This window comes from Sus scrofa, chromosome 11 (genome assembly GCF_054392235.1).
Source record: "Sus scrofa isolate SSC_HxYL_T2T_F1_AM1 chromosome 11, Sscrofa_HxYL_maternal_Yorkshire_Landrace_v2.0, whole genome shotgun sequence".
Taxonomy (NCBI): domain Eukaryota; kingdom Metazoa; phylum Chordata; class Mammalia; order Artiodactyla; family Suidae; genus Sus; species Sus scrofa.
Window position 1 is genome coordinate 81,530,583 of NC_139393.1, and position 24,367 is coordinate 81,554,949.

Consider the following 24,367-nt stretch of genomic DNA (forward strand, 5'->3'; position numbering starts at 1 on the left):
ACCACTGGCTCGGGTGGTTGCCCCACTCCACCCAGCCGCACCAGTCGGAAACCTGGGAGGCTCCTCCTTACATCCCACTGGTCATCAGAGTCTCAGACCCAGCCTTGCCTCTGCACGACATCCCACTGGTCATCAGAGTCTCAGACCCAGCCTTGCCTCTGCACGTCCACCCTCCCCTGCTTTAGCTCAGGGCCTCAGGGCTCAGCTTCCTTGAACGGGAGCCTCTCACTTGACTGTGCTTTCAGGACTAACACCATCTAGCTTCATCTTTGAAAGCCAGCTTGCTAGACCAGGGAATCCTGTTGTGTCGTAGCAGAAATGAATCCAGCTAGCCTCCATGAGGATGCAGGTTCGATCCCTGGCCTTGCTGAGCGGGTTGGGGATCTGGCCTTGCAGTGAGCTGGAGTGTAGGTCTCAGACGCGGCTTGGATCCTGCATTGCTGTGGTTGTGGTGTAGGCTGGTAGCTGCGGCTCCTCTTTGATCTGAGAATGTCCATATGCCACGGATGCCATCCTAAAAAGCAAAAAAATAAAAAATAAATAAAAATAAAAAATAAATTAAAAAAAATTGCCAGGCCATTAGCTTGAAGCTAAGAGATGTGCAGATTCTCAGGCCCTGCCCCAGATTTAGTGAGTTAGAACTGGGGGTTGGGGGGCTGGCAATGTGTCTTTGGATAAGCCTTCCAGGAGATTCTGCTAATCATGAAGATCAAGAACCAACGCCCCAGTCCATCCTCCCCTGGGGAGCTGCTCTTCGGCGTCGAAGCTGATCTTGTCTCTTCTGTTTAACCCCTGGACGATTTCTGCGTGATGTCCACATGGGGCAGGCAGCAGGCGGGCAGCCTTCTGGCGGCTGGTGCTGCCTCCGCAGTGGCAGAGTTCTGCGCCCAGCTCCCGAGTTAGCAGAAATGATGGCTTGTTGGTTTCCGTGGCTCCGTCCCCGCCTGCACCCGCTGATCCCACTCTGGCCTCCGTGGCCCTCTTCGACTTTCTGCTTTCTCCTCACCCTTCTGCCGCCTTGCCAGTGGTTCCCTGCAGTATCCCTGAGCCCCTGGCTCGGATCAGCCCCTCCTGCTCCTGGACTCCCCCTAACCTTTTGCTCATCCCCTCCTGTAAATCTGCCACCTCCTGTTGGGGGGGCCGGAGGAAGACATCTCTGTGGCTGCTCTGGGCCCTTGTTTTCTGGCACTTGGTCTAATGATTCCTTTATTCTCAGCAAATGTTTGTTAAACCAATTGAACTGAGCTGACTGGTGTCCTCTGGCTCCCCCTCCCCCTGGCATTTGTACTGTTGTTGACTTTGGCCACTGCCTTGGTCTAACACTGGACACGTCATTTACACTCTCTCCAAGTTGAAAATCATAGTGTCTGGTTGGTGAATCTCATGGGATTTTTGAGTATCCCATGAGGATCCCAGAAATCCCAGCTGAATTATATTCCTTTGGATGGAGACACTGGCTTGAGTCACGTCTGCATTGTCTCTGCTTTTCTGGACCCTGTAATTTGACAGCGGGCTCTAGTTTGCTCAGCCCTGGCCATGCCCGCACCTGCTGATATCCTGCTCCAGCAAGGTCAGTTCCTGGGAAAGTTCTAATTCCCACTGGTGTAAAACGGGAGGCAGAGATGCTGTAAGAAATCGGGAGCTCCAGCGCCATCCAGAGAAGAGGCCAGCAAAGGACGGGGGCAGAGTGTCCTTCAGAGGAAGAGAGGCACCTAAGGGCAGGGCCGGCACTCAGAACGCTTGCAGGCACTCTGCTTTCCTGGGCTCCTCACTGCAGCTCTCACCGCCCTCAGAGGTCGGCCCTGTATATTTTTCTCTCATCAGAAGAGGAAAAAGAGACTCAACTCGGAAATTGAGCCCCTTCCCCCAGTCCCACAGGAAAGACGTGTCAGAGCCAGGATTTGATTCCAACCTCTCTACTCACATCCACCAAACACTCTTGCCTCATCTGCTGGGTTTGCAGTAACTTGGACCCGGAGGTGAGCCTCCGAGTTGGCGACTCTGGCAGGGAAGGTGGTGCTTCACCTGCTCATTCATTCATTCATTCATTCTTCAGTGACGAGAGCCAGTGTGGCGGGGTGGCTGCTGTGGATTGGACTGTGTTCTCCCAAAATCCATATGGTGAAGTCTTAATCCCAGTACGTCTGAGTGAGATCTTGTTTGGAGACGGGGTCTTTACAGAGGTAGTCAGGGTAAAACGAGGTCGTTCGGGCAGGCTGTAATCCAAAACGACTGGTGTCTGTCTTGAAAGCGGAAATCCGGATGCAGAGACATGCCTGGAGGCAAGATGACACCAAGAGACAGGGCAAAGAAGGAACCAACTCTGCTGACACATCATTTCAGACATTGGCCTCCAGAACTGCGAGGCAATAAATATCTATTGCACAAGCCACCCAGTGCGTTATGGCAGCCACAGGAAACAAATACTGTGGTTAAAAGCATGAATTTCTGAATCCGAATGGCTGGCCACAAATCCCCCAGGCTTGGCATCGACTAGCTTTGTCACTCTGAGCAAGCCATTCAGCTTCTCTGGTCCTTGGTGCTCTCCTCCATCAGATAGGGCTGGATGTGCCTCACAAGCGTGTTACAGAGGTGAAATGTGTGCCTGGAGTGCATGCATGCAGCTAGTGCTTGGCACAGAGCAGGACACTCTCCAGGTTGGCTGTTTCTACCGATTATCCGCAATGTGCTTCCCAGCCTGCCTCCCCTCCCCCACAGGACCGCGCGTCATGGTGGGAAACACACATGAAGGCATGATGGGGCTTCTGTTCATTACGGTGATGCCCCAGTACTATGGCACCTACTGATTCTCTCGTACAAGCAGGGAGCATGGCAGGTGGCCCATGAGGGAGCCATGTCCCCGTTCCACGGGTAGGGGGCCTCACTCCAGCTGAGGAAGGGGAAGAATGAGACAAGAGAATAAACTTTTTTTTTTGGAGAATTTTCCAGGTATATTAGTTTTCTAGGGCTGCCTGAACAACCTAATGTAAACTGGGTGACTTAAAACAAGAGAAATGTATTATCTTTTAGTTCTGAAGCTGGAAGTCTCACATCAAGGTCCCAGCAGGGCTGTGTTCCCTATGAGTCTCCAGGGGACAGTCATTCCTTGCCTCTTCCAGCATCCGGTGGCCGACGGCATTTCTGGGCTTATAGCTGCAGCAGCGCAGTCTCTGCCTCCGTCTTCACGGCTTCTCCTCCCTGACCCTGTGTTCTCATCTGCTGCATCTTATAAGAACACTTGTCATTGCATTTAGAAATTTCGACCCTGTTTTCTTTGTTTCTTTTCTTTCTTCCTTTTTATGGCTGCCCCTGCAGTATATGAAAGTTCCCAGGCTAGGGGTCAAATCAGAGCTGCAGCTGCCAGCCTACACCATAGCCACAGCCATGCACAGTGGGATCTGAACTACAACTGCAACCTATGCCGCTGCAGCTTGAGGCAATGCCAGATCCTTAACCCACTGAGCGAGGCCAGGGATCCAACCCTCATCCTCATGGATATTGCTCGGGTACTTAACCCACTGAGCCCCAGCAGGGACTCCAAGACCCTTTTTTCAAATAAGGTCACACTCAGGTTCTGGGGGTCAGAGAGGACACAGCTTTTCGGGGGCCACCATTCAAGCAAGCACAGCCAGTATTTTACACACAGTCTCTGATTTAATCTTGACCACAGCACGGCTATGTCTTCATTTCGTGGATAAGGATACTTAGAAAAAGAGATGGGCTACCTTACCGCAAAGAGTGGCCGTGCCACGGATTCAAGTCTTGGTATTTATGACCTGCCAGCTCGTGACTTGCCTCTCCCCGTGCTCTGAGTGAAGCAAACTGTTTCAAACCTTCTGGAAAGTATCATCTTGCTTCAGGCCATGGGCAGAGCCCAACACAAGGGTCACAGATGAGAATGAAGAAAAGGATGAGGTTCGTGCTGGTTTCATAAGGTACCAGCTGCATGAGAAATACAATCTTCTTTGAAACTGACGGTTTTATGTTCTTGCTTTATGTTTGTATTCACAATGAGGACATATTCCCTTCTAATATTTAACTTACAGCTGGGAGGAAATATCTTTGAACTGTTCTCAAGGTTTGTGCCAAATATTTGGAGATTCAAAGGCAGACCAAAAAAAACCTGTCATTTTCCTCCGCAGATTTTCCCCTCTTGCATTATTGCCTGGTTTATTCACGCTTGCCTTAGAACCAAGATATCTGAGCAAAACTAAGTTCTCTGTATTTACTGGAAGCTCTCATTTCTCATCACCCATATTTCAAAACAAAACAAAACCAATGTATGCAGTCTTCAATTCCTCTGAGTGTTCATCTCATGTACTGATATGTTTTAATCAAGATGCCAACTTTCCACCCTTCTTGCCTTGTTTGGGTAATTCTAAAAAAGAAAAAAAGAAAGAAAGAAAAGCTAAGGACAGGACAATTGAAAACACTCGATTTTCATCAGGAGGTTGAAATGTGGGTCTCCCATTTGTTAGCTCTGTGACCGGGTCAAGGACGCCCAGCTCGGGGTCTCTGCTTTCTCGTCTGGAACCTGAGGTTGATAATCTTTATCTCCTGCGAGGAAGTGAGTGACGGCATGTGGGCCATCTTGGATGTTGCCTGCTCCACGGCTTCCTGCCCGTGCCAGCGTCCTCCCTCCCCGTCGTCCTCCCCCTCTTCGTCTGGCTGAAGTTCTCCGTTCTGTCTCTTGTTGAGGTTTCCATTGCTGGTGAAGATGCATTCTCCCAAGCTGTTTTGAATTCTAGAACAATCCTTGGTTATTTGGTCTTGGTTTCTGTATTTTTTTAGAAAAGTCAGCCTCCCCCCCCCCTTTTTTTTTACTTTCTGCCTTCTAAATTTCTGTCCTGGCATCCTTAGCGTTTTACAAACTCCAAAACATGTTTCTGGGATAAAGTTTATGTGTAAACAGCAGGCAACTGAAATCGCTGGGTCTCTGTTTCTCTGCAGGAGGAGGAGGGGCAAAGACAGTGAACTTTTAGTCTCTTTTCAGATGTCTGACTCTGATGCTCCTCTGTCTGGTTTCAATGCTCTTGTGAAGTATGTGAGCCTGGGGTTGGCCCGCCTTTGCCCCTTGGAGAATGCTCCACTTACTTTTCTGCCACTCTGGACGGGAACAGCTGGGGAAGCAAAGCCAATTCCTGGCCGCCGGAGCCTGTGGAGGGAGGGTGTTAAACTCCGGCCCCTGTGCAAGGCGAGGTGCCTCCAGGTTAGAGTTAGCTGGATGCAGGGAAGCCAGTCCATCCTTACAGACCCCCTGCAAATTCTGTCCTTGAACTAAACCAGATGCTCAGCGAGCTGGACATGGGCTCCCACATCGCTGTAGGCGTCGTGTTCACTTCCTAGGGTTCTGTAACAAACGGCCACAAACAGGGAGGCTTCTACCAGCCAAGAGAGAGTTTCCCCCAGTTCTGGAGTTGAGACGTCAGAATCGAGTGTCAGCAGAGCCACGTCCCAGCTTTTGGGGGTGCTGGTCATCCTTGGTGTTCCTCAGCTGGCAGCTGTGTCACCCCCCTCTGCCTCCATCCTCGTGATGCCCTCTCTGTGTCTGTCTCCATGTGGGGTCCTCCTGCGTTGATCTCTGGCCTGGGCTTCTTGCAAGGACACCAGTCCTATGGGGTTAACAGCTGTCCTGTTCCAGCAGGACCTCATCTTAGCTTCCACCTCCATGATATCCGCAAAGACCCATTTCCACGTAAGATCACATTCACAGCGACTGGTGTTCCAACTGCACCCTGTCCTTGGGGATTCAGTTCATGCCACAGCAGCAGGCCTAGAGCTGAGTTTACCGCCCCAAGAGTGAAGAGCATAGGAGGCCACAGGCCTGACTGGTCCATGTGAAGATGGGACGAGCTGGGAGTGAGGGAATCAAGACTGGAGGACCCCACCTGCTGCCCCACTGTGTGGTTTGGCCGCACAGGCTCCCTGTCTGTCAAAGGAGCCGTGGGGTCTCTCCCACTGAGGTGTTTGTGGAGTGCGCCAATCATGTTCATGACTTTGATTTGGCTCCAGACCACTTTTATCACGTCCTCTTCGATTTTTATGTATGTATGTATTTATTTATTTATTTTCTTTTTAGGGCCATACCATCAGCATATGGAAATTCCCAGGCCTAGGGGTCGAATCGGAGCTGCAGCTGCTGGCTTACGCCACAGCCATGGCAACAAGGGATCCAAGCCACATCTGCAGCCTACACCACAGCTCACAGTAACGCTGGATCCTTAACCCACTGAGTGAGCCCAGAGATCGAACCTCCATCCTCATGGATACTAGTCGGATTCTTAACCCACAGGGCCACAATGGGAACCCTGTCATCTTTGATTTGATCCCTCTATGTATGCTGCAAACAGCCAGGGCCACTTGTCTGTCCCCTAAAACACCAGGGGGCGGACCTCCCGGCCCTCAGCAGGGCAGTTTCTTGGCCCCAAGCTTTCCTCCACCCGTGTTTGCTCTCCTCTCCCCCACACGCGCCCCAAGAAATGCTTGCTCAGCACCGGTTCCACTATGGGGCTAAAATATGCATGTTCTACAGCCAGCCTGGGGTCACAGCCTGTGCCTGCTCCCCTGTACAACAGTCAGATCCTTACAGGAGGCAGTGGTGCCTGATTTTTTCCCCATCCCCCATCCCCCACCCCTGTAGTTGCTTTCAAAAGACCTGCTGGATTAACATCTGATCAAAGAAAATGTGTGTGTATAAATCCATGGTGAGCGGCAAAGCAGAAGGCAAAATGATAATGACGAGGCAGTGTAATGTGAGGGGGTGCTGAAAAGACCCCCTGATGAAAATGATCTGTCACCTAAAATTCTGCTGTGGGCGCACCTCTTACAACCTTCTGGAGTGGTAGCATTTTACTTCCCACGTGTGTCCTGGGAAGGACAGCATTTTATTATTCGTCGTCCCCTCCGGGGAGAACAGGCCTCTGGGAGAAGGAGGTAAAGGAGTCAGGTTTGCAGGAAAGAATAAATCAGGAGGTGACTCATATCAAGTGGGTCTCAGGGCCCCTTTGTGCAGGCGTCTGCTGCTACGGTCGGGAGCGCCTTGCTCGTCTGGTCGTCCCCCCTGTGTGAGCTCTGTCGTGACACTGGGGCATGTTCCATAGAGAGGAAAGGGTTAGACTTGGGCACCCCATGCTCTTTCGTCATCTCCAGTCCATTTTTGGGGTTCCCCACGGAGGTGCCTTCTTGCTGTGGCGATTTTGGTTCTGATGGCGTGGCTGCCCATCAAGAGCTTTCATGTAAGCTGACCACTTGGCATCAGACCAGAGCCCAGCTGGGAAGACGTGACGGGGCTGGGACAGTGCAGGCTGGTCTGTGCGTCCACATCCACTTTCCTCCAGCCTCCCACACTGGCCTCAGGCTTGGGGAGGCTGCGCTAGGCCGAAAGAAACAGGAAGAGAGAAAAAGTGTGTTCTACCCCCCACCCTCCCCATAATGCAAGGGTGTATGTTGACTTACTGCTTGAAGCCCAGGAAAGAAGTCACCTTTACATCAAAATAAAGGCCACTTCCATGAATTCCTAGCAACCTAGGGACATGGTGAAAATCTCCTTCCACCTCCCAGCCTCTTCTTTTTTTTTTTTTTTTTTTTCTTAAATTTTATTGGAGTGTAGTTGATATATGATGTTGTCAGTTTCAGGTGTACAGCAAAGTGATTCAGTTATACATATGCTTCCATCCATTCTTTTTTGGATTCTTTTCCCATATAGGTTACTACTGAATACTGAGCAGATTTTCCTGTGCCCTATAGGTGGTCCTTGTTCATCATCTATCCCCTATACAAGAGTGTGTATATGTTAATCCCCCGCTTCTAATTTACCCCCCCCAACGCTTCCCCTTCCCCTCTTTCTTAATCCTGATAGTTAATTTCCCATATTGGCTTACTGAACAGCAAACCAAACCCCCCATGCTGTCCAGTTTTCTCTCTCTTCCCCCTTCACCAACTTTCCTAATAAAAGACTTTAGTGCACGTGCTATAATGCATGCGGCTCATGTCGGTTGCGTGAAAATTAGAGTTTTGGATGAAAGCCTTTAGAGTCATTGTCTTTCAAAATGATTGCATGCTTTTTTTCCCACTGAAAATATTCTATTTCTTCAAAAAAATGTGCCACATAGAAGGGAATATACTCTCTGATTCTAGCGCTTGCGTATTCAGAAATCACCAGTATAAAAATGCTGTTGTCATTGTGAGCATAAATTTGTTGCCCTTTCTTTTTGATTTCTTAACACATGCTGCATGGCCTTTGCTGTATTGCAGCGGCATTCATTAAGTTTTAGGCTAAATGTCTAAATCACAAGCCTGCTTGTTAGGTGTTACTAAAATCCTTTTTTTTTTTTTTTTTTTTGGTTGTTGATATTTTATGTCTCTGCAGCAATTTAAACTGCATTAAAAACAACCACCAAATTTAATATCCCCCTAAATAATATCCAGATTTTAAAATTCCATTTTGACTTAAAAGCTCTATGTGAATTTTATGTTTTCCTATAGTATCTTAATCTCTCTCTGACATGATTATTGAGGGCATCTAATAAGGCAAAAGAAAAATCAATCTGACGCTGGAGAAAATAAGACGGCCTAGTGAATTGCTCCACTTGGAGCATGGCGAGAGGTTACAAATGCAGTAAAGCGTGAGGGTTCACGGCAGCAGCCTGAGGATGGCGGGCCATGCTTTTCCGGCGTCTTCTCCCGCCGCATTACACAGTGCTGCTTTGGCACCAGGAGCACGAGTGATTCTTGCTTCTCTCTGCCCTTTCCTTCTACCAACTCATAGGCTCTTGCAGTTACCGTATATTTTACGCAGCACCTGCTTTGTCTTCCTGTACGACTCAGCCAGGGAGATGAAAGTCCTTATCTCCCTAATCCTCCTGCTGTAAGGTTCTCCACGCTCCCTAAGTCCTGCCAAGCGGCTGCCCTTCCACCAGACCTGGAGGCGGCTATGCCTGGGAGCTTAGATCCCTGGAGACTGCAGGCCAGGATTATATTGGATTATCTGGCTTGGTCTTACCTCACCACGTGAGTCCTTAAAATCAGAGAGGCTTTCCCAGCAAAGTTAGAGAGAGAGACAGAGGAAGGAGGCGGGAGATCTGGCCCATGAGAAGGACTCATCCTGACGACACCTGGATTTTAACCTGGGGAGACTCACCCTCTCCAGGATAGAAGGTACGCATCAGGCCGTTTCAGTGGCTACAGGTGTGAGCCGTTAGGGCACTGGTAGAAACCCAGTGCATCTGAGCTGCGGCTCTAGGATTCAACATCTGGAGTCACTGGTGCTGGGTGTCCCACTGTGGTGACGGGGGCTTACGTTGGGACCACTGGTGGTGGGCTGGGCTGTTCTGCTCAACAGGCTCCATAATTTGTGGGGCCCAGTGCAAAACGGAAATGTGGGGCCCTTGTTCAAAATGTCAGAAAACAGTGCTGTTTAAGGTGTCAGTATATAAAGCTTTTCCCTTTTTTCTGTCATCTCTCTCCCAACATATTGTGACTTTTTAATTTGCTCTTTAATATCCTTCTAAGATAGGTTAAAATAGTAAATTATTAACATGAACTTTATCATCTTAATGTTGTATAATATTCCCAATATGCCAATTGTAAACATATAGAGCATTCAACATGTAGGCAGAATCACCAAAATTATACGTTTAGTGTTTCCTAGCTTGTACAGGTGTGTGTATTTTGTTCTTGCTGGAAGAGTGGAAATGCTCAGAATGTGCCCTTACTGGAAATGATTCATTAGGTTAGATCCCAGTCCAATATGACTGGTGTCCTTATAAAAAGGGAAATTTGTTCGAATTGGCACATGCACACTGAGATATAAGAAATGACTGGCCAACAGGGACCTGCTGTACAGCACAGAGATCTCTACCCAATATTCTGTGATGATCCATGTGGGAGAAGAATCGGAAAGAGAGCGGAGGTGTGTGCACGTATAACTGAGTCACTGTTGTACAGCAGACATGATCAGCTATGCTCCAATGAGCTTAAAGGATAAAATTAAAGAACGGGAAATCTGGACACAGACAGACATGCACAGAGAGACGCTGCCACGCAGAGAGGAAGCAAAGATTGCGGGGATGCAATTTCAAGTCAAGGATTGGCAACCCACCAGCTGGAACGAAGAGAGGGCATGGGCAGACCCCTCAGTGCCCTCAGAGGGGACCGACCCTCCCCCCACACCTTGCTTTCGAACTTCTAGCCTCCAGGAGTGAGCGACCAAACATTTCTGTTGTTCACATCACCCAGTGTGTGTGGTACCTGGTCATGGCAGCCCCAGGCCAATAAGACAATGCTCTGCCACCTTTGGGAAATGGGCTGTGGCCCAACTTGGAGGAGAGTTCAGGGGCTCACCGACTCGAAGCACCACACGTCTGCATAGGACAAGACAGATGCCGGATCAGTATGCTGAGTTGTGAACAGTGAATGAACGTGGCTGAAAGTCTTGCAACTTTTAGGAGAAATTTCTGTCACGATGCAATAAGCAAAGCAGTCATTTTAATACTTTATACACAAGCTGACTAAAAAAAATTGCAGTAAGCATTTCAAATGAGCGGCGCATAGATGTATAACATAAAAATAAGGCAGATTAATAAGGAAAGACATCAAGAACCTGATATGTAAATAGCAGAGGGCATGAACAGTTTTTAAAAGAGGAAATATAGGCGTTGCCATTGGGGCTCAGCGGATTAAGGACCTAACTAGTATCCATGAGGATTCGGGTTCAATCCCTGGCCTCGATTAGTGGGTTAGGGATCCAGCGTTGCCACAAGGTGTGTCGTAGGTCGTGCATATGGCTCAGATCCAGCATTGCTGGGGTTTAGGGTGGCAGCTGCAGCTCTGATTTGACCCCTAGCCTGGGAAGATCCATATGCCACAGGTGTGGCCGTAAAAGGTAATTAAAATAAAATCGGAAATGTAAAATATAATAAACAGAAACATTGTAAAAAGCTATCCTATCCCAGAAGCTCACACTGGCAAAGGAAATATTCCAAGGCTGAATTTGGAAAATTTGACATTTAAAGATCAATTACAAGATATCTCCCTTTGTTTAGACTTTCTATAATTTCTTTTACTCCTTTTTTAGATCAAATTACTGGTTGTTCTTATAGCCCTCTTGAATCATACATATGGTTTTTTTTTTCTTCTCCCTTCTTCCCTTTTCTCTTCTTTTTTATTTCTTCTCACCTGTGGTCTTCTTCTTCCTCTTCCTCTTCTTTTTCTCTCCTTCTTCTCCTCCTTCCTCTTCCTTCCTCTCTAAAAAAATTAAAATAAAATAAAAGCTAATAAACATGAAAATTTCCAGCTACATTAGATGTTGAAAAATGAAAATTTTACCAGTTACACACTTAGAGTTTTGTTCTTGGCCTTTTATTCAACTAAGTGCAGATTTCCCCTGCCAAATTTCATTCATCTTATTTAATTAAAAGATTCTGGGTTTTTTTTGTTTTTTGTTTTTTTAAAATTCCCATCATGGCTTAGTGGTAACAAACCTGACCAGGGTCCATGGGGACGCGGGTTCGATCCCTGGCCTCACTCAGTGGGTTAAGGATCCGGCATTGCCGTGAGCTGTGGTGTAGTTCACAGACTTGGCTTGGATCCTGCTTTGCTTTGGCTGTGGTGTAGGCCAGCAGCTGTAGGTCCAATTTGACCCCTAGCCTGGGAACTTCCATATACTGCGATGCAACCCTAAAAAAAAAAAAAAAAAAAAAAAGATTCTATTTTTTGGAGTTCCCACCACGGTGCAGTGGGTTAAGATTCCAACTGCAGTAGCTTGGGTCACTGCCAAGGTGTGCGTTTTATCCCCAGCCCAGTGCACTGGGTTAAAGGATCCGGCTTTGCCACAGTTATGGTGTAGGTCACAGTTGTGGCTCAGATTCAGCCCCTGGCCTGGGGGACTTCCATTTGCTGTGGGTGTGGCGATAGAATGAAAAAAAAAAAAAAAAAGAACGAAAGAAAGAGATTCTGTATTTTACATTTGTATTCGATAAAATATTTTATCATGTACAGTTTTTATTGTCAAGAGTTTAACTTTTTGTTGGGAGTTCCCATCACGGCTTAGCGGTAATGAACTTGACTAGTATCCACGAGGATGTAGGTTCAATCCCTGGCCTTACTCAGTGGGTTAAGGATCTTGCGTGGCCATGAGCTGTGGTGTAGGTTGCAGACACGGCTTGGATCCCAAGTTGCTGTGGGTGTGGCGGAGGCCGGCAGCTGGTGCTCTGATACGACCCCTACCTGGGAAACTTCCATGTGCCACATGTGTGGCCCTAAAAAAGCAAAAAAAAAAAAAAAAGAGTTTAACTTTTTGTTGACTTGTACTAATACATTTCATATGAATTGGATGATAGAAACTTATATTTCTTCAAAAATAATCTTTTATTTAAATTATAAAAAAGGAAAAAGAACAAAAGAGGAAATTTTAGTCCCAGCATGACCATCACCCTGTTGACATTTGAAGAATATAATACATGCACTTAGTTTAAAAAGTTCAAATAATTCAGAAGCATGTGAATTGAAAGTACAGTTCTTGCTTTTCCACCCTTCTGTGTTCATCTCTTCAGAGTACTTAAGTTTTTTCTGTGCCATCCAAGAATGTTTTAGCAAGTATATATTTTAAACTTGTGGGTTTTGGAAAATTTGAACAATTGTGTGGATAGCATGACAAAGAGAATGAAGAGACATACGTATTTGAGAGAAGTGTACACACAGAGACCGGATACTCCATAGATAGAACTTTGTAATGTTCACCACAGGGTCTATGTGTTTGCATGTTCACACTGACAGGGCTATGTATTCTCCCTCACAATTACAAAATACCACATTTTATCAAGTCTCAGAAATCATTCAGACTTTTAAATGTGGAGGAAAATACCCTTAAAATCCAAGATCCTTTGACCCTGAAGTTATGCTTCAAGGATGCTATCCTAGGGAAATACTTAGGAGGGCAGAGACTTATGAATAGTTATATTTAAGGCAGTATAATATAAGTAAGAAATGACCCAAACATACAAGTTGGATAATGAAGGTAAGGTATAACCACATGAGGAAATATCATGTAGCCATTAAAATGTTTGTGAAGAGGGCTTAAAAACCTATGCAATGATGTGATTGTTTAAAATAAATTTTATTGGAGTATATTTGACTGACAAAGTTGTGTTAGTTTCAGGTATACAGCGAAGTAAATCAGTTTTGTGTACACACACACATATCTCCATTCCTTTTCAGATTCTTTCCCCAACAGGTTATTACACAGTATTGAGTAGACGTCCCTCTGCTATACAGTAGGTCCTTGTTACCTATCCATTTTATATATAGTAGTGTGTATATGTCAATCCCAACCCCCTAATTTCTCCCTCTTCCCCCTACATCTCTCCTTCGATAACCATAAATTTGGCTTCAAAATCTGTTTCTGTTTTATAAGGGTTTTTTTGGTATCATTTTTATTAGTTTCCACATATTAGTGATCTCATATGATATTTGTCTTTCTCTGACTTATTTCACTTATTATGATAATTTCTAGGTCCATCCATGTTGTTGCAAATGGCATTATTTCATTCTTTTTATGGCTGAGTAATATTTTGTTACAATATATCATAATATACATATTATATATTATATATATATTACATCTTCTTTATCTGTTCTTTATCGATGGACATTCAGGTTGCTTCCATATCTTGGATACTGTAAATAGTGCTGTGATGAATGTTGGGTGCAGGTGTCTTTTTGAGTTATAGTTTTCTCCAGATAGATGCCCAGGAATGGAATTGCTGGATTATATGGTAGTTCTATGTTTAGTTTTTTAAGGAACCTCCATACTGTCTTCCATTGTGGTTGTACCAGCTTACATTACAATCAAGAGTGTAGGAGGGTTTTTTTGGAAACACAAAAGACCCCAAATAGCCAAAGCAATCTAGAGAAGGAAAAATGGAACTGGAGGAATCAGGTTCCCTGACTTCAGACTTTACCATAAAGCTATAGTCATCAAAACAGTATGTTGCTGGCACAAAGACAGAAATATAGATCAGTGGAACAGCATCGAAAACTCAGAAATAAACCTATGCACCTATGGTCAATTAATCTATGACAAAGGAGGCAAGAATATACAATATACTGAAAATACAGCCTCTTCAGTAAATGGTCCTGGGAAAACTGCATAGCTCCATGTAAAAGAATCAAATTGGAACACTCTCTAACACCATACACAAAAATAAATGCAAATTGGGTTGACAATCTAAACATAAAACCGGATACTATAGAACTGTTAGAGGAAAACACAGGCAGAACACTCTTTGACATAAATTGCGGAAATATCTTTTTAGATCCACCTCCTAGAGTAATGAAAAAAAAAATAAAGAAATGGGACCTAATTAAACCTAAAAGCTTCTACACAGCAAAGGAAACCATAAACAAAACAAAAAATAAACCACAGGATGGGAGAAAATCTTTGCAAATGAAGTGACCAACAGGGGATTAATCTCCAAAATACACAAACATCTCATACAGCTTTATACCAAAAAACAAGCAAATAAACAAACAACCCAATACAAAAATGGTAGAAGATCTAAACAGATATTTCTCCAAAGAGGACAAATGTCCAAAAAGCACATGAAAAGATGCTCAACATCACTAATTATTGGAGAAATGCAAATCAAAACTACAATGAGGTACCACCTTACACCAGTCAGAATGGCCGTCATCAAGAAATCTACAAACAATAAATGCTGGAGAGGGTGCAGAGAATAGGGAAGCCAATGACAAAACTGTTAAGCAAAACAAGAGTAGGCTATAAAATTGTATATAAAGAATGATCTCAAGCGTGTAGGAAACAAAGACAAACAAGATTAGAGTAAATTATGTCCGTATTCAAAGGCTGGTTATTTCTGAGGAATGGAATGATGTATTTTCTAATTTTTCTACTGTACAAAATGGATTAATATTCAACATCAGCATTTAATTAAAATCCATATGGAATTTTAATGCTATCACCACATTTCTCTGCAAAACCAATAGCAATAATCACATTGAAAGATGACCAAAGACCAGGGCTGCTGAGGCTCCTCAGACACGTTACCCACACTTGGGGCTGGAAGTGTTGAACAGAATCGCCAAGAACGGAGCAGTTAAATGACACCATAGAAATTCAGGTCAGATGCTAATGTATCAAGCTGTTTTTCTGAACTATTGAATCTTTGATTCAAAATTTAAGCAGTAATAAAAATGGGCCAGAATCGTCTATACCACCCCCATCACTTCAGAATTCAATCACTCTCCGTGGTCCCTAGGGACGAAGAGTGAAATAAAAAAGCACATTTCCTTGGGTTTTAAGAGGCTCCATAGACACAGGAGAACATCACTCACTTGTGTATGCATAGACTGTGAACAAGCTCGAGATTAGGGAGATCAAAAGCTTCATTCAGACTTTGATGAGGAAGAAAGCTTTCCGTTTAGCCAGGGGTAAAAAGCTATATCCACTAAGACAGCTCTTAAAGGCAGCTTTACAAGAGTAGAGCAAACCCAGGTCCCAAGTTTACCGCAGGTAGAGAAACAATCCCCGACATCATAAACACAGCCCCGGCCCGGCGCACACTTTCCATTGTAAATAAATGACAGAAAGTCACCGTGTCCAGTTTGCTTCGTTTTCCCAGTGAAGATAAACGAACGCTAGGCCATGGTGGCTTCCTTAGAGTCGGCTTATTTCTGCGATTGAGCAGAAATAGCTGAGGAGCTGAAGAACTTCTACCAAACAGATTTGTTTTTCTTAAGTTCTGATTTCTGGGAGAGATTTGCATTTAGGTTAAAGTCTTTTTTCAGAAATGGGCCCATTTGTAAATGGGCTGGTTGTGCTGCAGAATCATACACAGGCGTCTCCCAGGAGCAAAGAGAAGGTGATCCTGGACTTGAGAAGGGAGTTGATTGTTGCTTTTTTTTTTTTTTTTTTTTAACGTAAAGGCTAAATCCCAACTGAACTGTTTAAAGAGAGTTATGACACACCACTTTTTTGAAATTCCCTTTATTAAACTGGTATTAGGATACCTTCACTTGGTTTCAAAAAGAAAAAAGAGCCATTCAAAATTCATGGGCACCTTCATGGCCGGAGGAGTTTGGGATGTTAACTGTGAGGGTGATGCTTGAATTAACTGAGCCCTTCCTTGTCGACGCCTGCAGGTGACAGATTAAAGAGCAGGAAGGGAGTTCCCTCTGTGGCACAGAGGAAATGAATCCAGCTTGTGTCCATGAGGATGCATGTTCAATCCCTGGCCTCGCCCAGTGGGTTGGGGATCCAGTGTTGCCTTGAGCTGTGGTGTAGGTCGCAGATGCAGCTCTGATCCTGTGTTGCTGTCCCTGTGGCTCCAATTCCACCCCTAGCCTCAGGTGCAGCCCTAAAAAGCAAAATAAGATAAGATAACAAAATAAAATAAAATAAAATAAAATAAAATAGAGCAGATGGCTTCTCTCTGGTTAGAGGTCTCCTCAGGTATAGTCAGGTTATTATGGTCTATAACTCAGTGTACGTCCCTTCTAAAACAAGTAGCACCAGCTACTTCTACATGCTATTTCATCTTTATAACATCCCTATGGTTGTTTTATCAGCCCTATTTTTATTTATTTTTATTTATTATTATTATTATTATTTTTGTCCTTTTAGGGCCGTACCCACGGCATATGGAGGTTCCCAGCTGGGGTCTAATCGTAGCTGTTGCTGCCCGCCTGTGCCAGAGGCACAGCAACGCCAGATCCAAGCTGCGTCTGCGGCAACACTGGATCCCTGACCCACTGAGCTAGGCCAGGGATTGAACTTGCAACCTCATGGTTCCTAGTCGGATCCGTTTCCACTGCACCATGACAGGAACTCCTATTTTTATTTTTATTTTTGGTCAAGCCTGTAGCATGAAGAAGTTCTCAGGTCAGGGATAAAACCCAAGCCACAGCAGTAACCCAAGGCACAGCAGTGACAATGCCGGATCCTTAACCCACTGAACGAGGCCAGGGATCGAACCCACATCCTCATGGATACTAGTCAGGCTTGTTACCACTGAGCCACAAGCGGAACTTCCCTATTTTCTTCCATTCCCTTACCCCAACCTCGGGCCTTCATCACTTCACTCCCCATCACTCCAATAGCGCCTCACCGATATCTTCTTTTTTGGACTCTCTTCCATCCATCCATAGCCCCAACCCATTTCACCATCTAATTGGTTTTCCCGAAACACTTTGATCACATAACCACTCTTATCTCAAAACAGTCATAACTCCTCCGGCCCGTTGGACAAAACAGAACATTTTCTGAGTCTTGCATCTAGGGTGATGCTGACCTTTGCTTTTAGTTGCCTTGCCGTGGTTCTGTGCGAACTATTTGCTGGAAATGCCTCTACATTTTTGCCTCTGAATTTTTGTTCTTGCTCTTTCACATGGGGGAGAAAAAAGTCTTTTCTTCTCTATTGTGCCAATCAGACCAAACTTTCAAAGCCAATCTAATTTTATTTTCAGCATCCAGCTGGCCCTGAAGGCTTGAGCGCATAAGTGACCCAGCTTGAGACACCTCCTCTTGGTCACCAGCCACACCGGAAGCCAGAGGTCATCTTGTGTCAGCATCAGCAGGAACCAAAGACAGGGCTTGCTGATGACAGCGTGCTAAGAAAATTCTGGAGAAATGGTGAGAAAGAACCTGGGGCAGTTCTGTGAACAGAGGGTGAGGACGGAATATTCTGTGAGGTTGTGATGAGAAGAGTGGGAACGAGAAGCACTGGGACTGGATTTGAGGTCAGGGCGAAGGCAGCCATAGGGCAGGGGTCACAACTATCCTCTTAATGAGCCGCCTGGGATAACACTGAGGCCATCGTCACTTGGTCTCCCGACTGTGGTCAGTGATGGAGAGAAGGTCTGCAAGTCTGCGTGAAGTTTCCAAGGAAAGGATGCTCGCAGCCTAAAGAGTCCAGAAGTCCTCGAGAAACCAGAGGCTCTAAGCAGAGACACACTCCCTTCCCGTAATTGTAAAATTCCCACTCCTACTCCGGTTGTTCTTGCCGCCACTTGGGGGGACCGGCCGCTTTTATCTGGGCACCTTTCGCAGTCCTCTTGGGGAGACTTTGGCCAAATCCCACACAGTTCGCCTTGTCATTAGTAGCGTTTTACAAGGTAAACCCATCCCATGCTGTATGTTGCTCACGGCCTGTCTCCAGCATTACAAATCCTGGAGTCTCACTTTATAATTTTGAACTTTCAGGCCCACTTGTAATATCAAGGCTAAAGCGTTGTGACTAAACAATATATTGGAAGAAATTCATGGTAATGGCATTTGGCTCGAGTTGAAAGCTTAGCTTTTAATGTTCTCGAAGATCTAAGAGGACCTTGGTTTTGTTTTCTCCAAAGGTCCTTCTCGGTTAACTGCATAATATCCAATTATGCATCTTAGAAGAATTTAGGGTTGAGAAAACCCAGCTACTATTGGAATCTTTGATTCTACAAAATATTCGTTTCCAAAACCAGTGCTTATACAACGAAACTCTTCCCTTTGGGATTTAGTTGATTGTCATAACTTTTGAGCTTGCCTTGCAAAGCCACAGACTCATTGCAATAAAAAGCTTCAGCTTACAATGTTTTAAAAGTGTAGCGTTGTAGCCGATTTTGGTCGTTATTTGATCAGGAAAGAAAAAAAAAATCCCACAAATCATTTTTTTTTTCCCTGATGTCTTAAATGAACTGGGGTTTTCATATTTATTTCTTAGGATTGTAGCATTTTGAGCACATTGTGTTTATAGGTGTGGGAATCACAAGTCACTAAAATGTTTGAATCTTAAAGATGGCGGAAAAAGCCTGCAATTACCATTTATTGTAAGTAAGCAGGGGGCAGAGAAGGGTTTTGTTTATCCTGATCTTTCTTAGTTGGGAGGGGAATGGCAGGCTACCCGTCTGGCCACATCTCCCAGACAGATTTGATGTGGCCACAGATAATGTGCTCCTATAAAAAGGTGTAAGTCATGTGTCTGGCTTTGCAGGAATGCTAGGGTGTAGGAGTTTATAAGCACGATTTCCTCTAATTTGATTAAGACATCATAAGGATAGCACTTTCCCTAGGTCGAAAGCAACAACTGGGTTCATTTTCCTCTCCTTGGAAGAACTGCATTCTCCACTTAGTGAGTCATGAGTTCAGGGTTTGTTATAGGTTGGACCAGGCACTCAGGGACCTGAATTTCAATCATCTGCTTCAGTATTTCTCAGACTCAGCAAAATCCACGTTCTGGGTCCAGTAGTTCTTTGCTGGGGAACTGTCTTATGTAGGAGGTTTCGCAGCTCCTCTGCCCTCTGTCCACTAGAAGCAGGTAACCTCCCAACCCCCACATGTAATGATAAAAAATGTCTCTTCCAGGGACAGGGAAGGGAGGGGCATCTCCTCTGGTTGAAAATTACTGCTTTAGATTTACTTTATTTGGGAGTGAACTAAATTAAAAAAAAAAGTTTTGGGAGTATAGTTGACTTATATATAATATTGTGTCAGTTTCAGGTGTACAGCAAAGTGAAACAGTTATACAAATAAATATATCCATTCTTTTTTCCCATATAGGTTATTACAAACTATTGAGTAGATTTCCTTGTGCTATACAGGGGGTTCTTGTTTATCATCTATTTTATATGGCAGTGTTATGTTGTGTGTTATTCCCACTCCCCCAGTTCTTCCCTCCCCCCCAATGGTTTCACTTAGAGTGACCATAAGATGGGTTTTGAGATCTGTGAGCTTGTTTCTGTTTCATAAATAAGACTTTTTCCTTAAATGTTAATGGGACCCAGGGAGTGGGAGGTCCTGGAGAGAGAGAAACATCCTTTCCCACAGGGGTGGGTAAGTGAGCACCAAAGGAATTGTTAAGTCTTCCAGGATGGGAGTTCCTGTCATGGCTCACGGGTAGCAAATGCAACTAGTATCCATGAGGATTTGGATTCAATCCCTAGCCTCACTCAGTGGGTTAAGGATCCGGTGTTGCCATGAGCTGTGGTGTAGGTCACAGATGAAGCTCAGATCCTGCATTGCTGTGGCTGCGATGTAGGCCAGCAGCTATAGCTCTGATTGGACCCCTAGCTGGGAACCTCCATATGCCACAGGTGAGGACCTAAAAAAGACAAAAAACAAAAAAAGAAGAGGACTTCCAGGATAGACCATGGCCGCCATGTTTCTATATGGAGTAGAGCTCAAGACAGTCAAATTTTTGGTAAGATTTTAGGGGCTCTAGGAAGGTCATGTTTCCAAGAAGATCCAGTTTACTTTCATGTGGGCTGGAGTTCCCATCGTGGTGTAGAGGAAACAAATCTAACTGGGAACCATGAGATTGTGGGTTCGATCCCTGGTCTCACTCAGTTGGTTAAGGATCTGGCAGTGCCATGAGCTAGGATGCAGGTTTCGGACGCGACTCGGATCTGGTGTTGCTGTGGCTGTGGTGTAGGCTGGCAGCTGTAGGTATGATTGGACCCCTAGCCCGGGAATCTCCATATGCCATGGGTGCAGCCCTAAAAAGACAAAAAAAATAAATAAATACTTTCATGTGGGTGCATCCTTTAGCTTCAGGTATAAATCCCTATAAGAGATTCAACCTCATGTAAGCTGGAAAACCAAGAAGGGCCAAAGCCTGTCACCACTTTTCCCCTTCCCACAGCAGACATCACTAATCAATCATTGCATTCTGATGCTGAGTCTGGTGTTGGCTTCAAAATCTTCCTTAGCCCAGGACTCCAGGTATTGCCACCCATACTCAAGAATTAGAACTCAAGTTGAAACCTCTTTGTAACCTTGGCTTTTAGGTTATTGCCGTTTATTTTAAGGACAAAGGTAGTCAGTGATGAAATATGTTTTTTGAAATTAGCACCTACATACAAAGCCTCAAAGTCTAGAATGGAAAATGTGAACATAAACACCAAAGCAAATGCATCCGGCAAAATCGGATACCAAGATAAAGTTGATTTGTGTCTTTGCCACCTAAGGCATGGAGATTTCTTCTCTTAAGTGAGAAATTCTGAAATGTTAGAGATTTGAGGGCCCCACACTTCATTCCTGGTGAATCAAGGCTGCCCATCAGAAGTCACTTTTGTGTACAGTCTGGAAAACTATCCACAAACATTTCAAAGTGCTCAGTTTGAAATGATGGATAGGCTTTTGGATCCTCCTGTCAATGCTCGAGAAGGAAGGCCTTCAATATTTGCAGTTATGTGGGTGGCTGAAAGTAGTTAGAAAATGCACCCAGAAGTGAGAGTTTGCTGAGAAAAAAAAAAAAGTGCCTCAAATTGAGACCGACTGTCAGTCAGTCTGTGGGAGCCAACAACTTTCTGTTTCCTTAAATGTTGGGAAGATCCTGACAAACTGCTTCAACTGCAGGAACCAAAATCAAAGGGATTCAGATTAGTTTGGGAGCATAGACACTGAATCTGAAACTCCGGGGGTGGGCCCAGCGATCTGGGTTGTTAAACAAACTCTGCAGGTGACCTTGATGTTCAAGTTTGAAACCCTTGGTCTAGGCTTGTTGGTTTAATTCGGTTTGCTTCCCATACCCCCTCACCCCCTGGAGCTTGTTAACATGTGGTGGGTCTGCCCTGGAACCTGAGAGTCTGCCTTTGCTGTTGGCTCCTGGGCTACTAGCAACATCTATGGTGGATCAACACAATTGCCATTTCTCTTTGGATGGCAATTCTTTTGATCCACCAAGAATGGATATCTTATATGTCTACGTAAACTTAATTGACTTTGTTGTACACCTGAGACTAATACAATGTTGTAAGTCAACTACACTCCAATACAACTTTTTAAAATATGGCCATTTCTCTAGAGAAAGCTCTTTAATGAGGGAGCACTGGCCTTGAGGATGAGGAGCGGTTACCGGAAAGGTGCGGGTGTTGAAAAGTGTAGTGAGGCCTGCTCAGCAGTAAACCTGTGAGCCATTGAAGCAGAGAATGGGGGTGCAGTAGAAAGCTTCACTGGCCTTTGAAATCGAATGTCACCGGCTCTCTATCCACCACGTGACGGGGACGCTTGCCTGTTCTCAACTTAATACCACTGCCATTCTCATCTGACTTCGCATCCTGGCCAGGCGGGTGGCTGGAGACCCACAGTTGCAAGGATCCCATCGGGTCTCGGTGCCTGGTTGGCTCCTGGATCCTAAGGTGCTTTCAGTCACGAGGAAATATCTATGAAGTCATCTTGGACCCCAAAAGCCATTGCCCAATGCTTTCAAGGGACTGGGTTCAGAATGACCATTCGTCATTCCCAGAAATCAAAGTCGCATTCCAGGCAGGAAGGTTGGCTGTCACAGAGGCCATTGGAACCAATGTGATGTGATGTTTGAAGGCAGTTCCAAATCTCAAAGCCGTCGTAGAGATACTGGGAATAAGAGTTTCTCAAATGCTCCTGAGAAGGTCTCAGCGGTGGTTTGAATGCCCGCGCTCTGGCCTGCTAAAAGTAATCCGGTGTGGTCACGCTGGTGGTCTCTCGGTGTGAACGGGTGGTCCCCAGGGCCGTTCTGTTGGGAGCGGAGGAGCATGTGAGCGAAGGTCCTGGCATCTTTCGAGGCGAGGAAGGGCCCTGGAGACTCTGGGCTGCAGAGAAACTGCCTGCTGTGCCCTTGTGTTTGGAGCCACCTCGTCAGCTTTGCCCAAAACCACCCTTGGTGGGAGGGAGCAGAGGAGACGGCGAGACCCTGTGGTTCAGTGAGTCAGCTGCTCCCCACAGAACGGGGAACCAGACTCTGTGAGATGTTAATTATCTGTTAGAAAAAACAGTTTATTTTACACAATTTCAAAAACGAAAACTCAGTTCCAGGGCAGACGCTGTTATTTAACTCCCTCCACTGACACGTATATATATGCGCTCCATAAAGGTATGTGCGCAAAGTCATAAAGTGGTGTTTTCAAAGGTGACAACAGATGTTCTTTACTCGAAACCATAACCCCTACATGCATGGTGACTGAGTTGCAGCCAGAAATGTGCTATAAAATGACATTTCCTGCCCCCAAGTTTAGATTGCCCAGGCCATTCTAGAGAAGAGTATTAAATCTTAAATACAAAACGATCCACGCCATTCCAGTAGTATCACATCATTCGTATCGTTTCTTGGGTTATTTTATCGGCTCAGTTTCCTCTGTTTCTCCAGTGACAAATTGCACTTTAAATTATTTCTTTATTTTATGGAGTGTGGAGTCATAGTAATTTCCTTGTCCCTGTTCCATTAACTTCCTGGTAGCATTGTTTGAAGTCTCCAGACCCTGATGTGTAATCCAACTGTTTTCCTCATATGTGGGAAGCAGCAAATGGCTTGTTTACGTCAAAAACAATTCTTGCTACCGTTTTCCTTTCTCTACAAGTCTTTTCCCATGAAGACTTTGGCAGGGGCCGAGCGGGTATTCTGGGGCTAAGCATGAACCTGCTAGATAGTAACATTCCAGGAGTGTTTGATGATTGACTGAGTGTGAGACTGGACCTGGAATAAAATACTGATCCCACCAAAGGAAGCTTAAAAATTTGGAGAAGAAATCACACCAGGATTATTTTTATGTTCACTTTTTGTTGAGTTCCTTAAGAAGTCCTTCCCCACCCCCCACTTTTCTCATGTCCTCTGTTCTACCCCTCCCTCCCCCCATTTCACAAGATAAGCGGGCCCTCGCTTTACCGTGAGGTCCAAGGTCATCTAGCCAGTGCCCCTTCGGCTGGCTGCCCGTCTCCGATCTCCTCCACGCGGCTCCCGCCTCCTCTCTAAGCCTGAACAGGCATCGCTTTTCTTTCCCGAGGAAATCCACTCCCACCGTGTCTGCGATCTCATTCCATCCCTCACCTTCCTTAATCCACCCCCACTTCTTCTCACCTGGATTTTCCCTTTTCAGCTTCTCCTTTGTCTCTTAATGCGGAAAAGATCTATAGTCATAGGACTCATTCAAATCTATATCTTCATAAACAAAACCCTTTCTCTACCCCCTTGCAATACGGCTCTGCCACTTTCTCTGATCTCACTGTGAAACGTTTCCTTTGGGGAAAAGTCACCTATGGATTGTGTCTTTATTCCTCAAATGCCAACCCCTTTTCAGACACACTGTAAGTCTCTTTTGGCCCCCAAACTCCTCTACAAATGTTCAGAGTTAAGATTCTGGCTGATTATTAAGCAGGCAGCAATGTGGAGGTGGAAAAAGCAGAGAAGAACTGGAGGTGGGAAACCTGTCAGTGGCCATCACCAGCCGAAGGAAGCCAGAAGCAGTGAGGACCTGCTTTGGGCTGTGTTGGGTGTCGGCACAGGAGAGCTCGGCGGCAGGGACACCGCAGGCAGCAAGCCGGTGAGAGCCGGCGCCTGAAGGGCAGCGTGTTTCAAGCCTGAGTGTTTAAGAAAACGACACCAAATACAAGGACCCT

The 24,367-nt window shown here is 45.4% G+C and overlaps 1 long non-coding RNA gene across 12 annotated transcripts in view; it reads left to right on the forward strand.

Moving 5' to 3' along the window:
- Nucleotides 1-24,367, forward strand: part of LOC110255853 (uncharacterized) — a 386,752-nt gene that overhangs the window by 40,104 nt on the left and 322,281 nt on the right. For 11 of the 12 annotated variants that reach the window (XR_014819917.1, XR_014819914.1, XR_014819912.1 and 8 more), the window contains one exon: nt 17,482-17,647. This is a non-coding gene — a long non-coding RNA (uncharacterized LOC110255853). Of the gene's footprint in view, nt 1-17,481; nt 23,037-24,367 lie in introns of those variants that run through there. The other variant, XR_014819919.1, reaches the window with a different exon arrangement.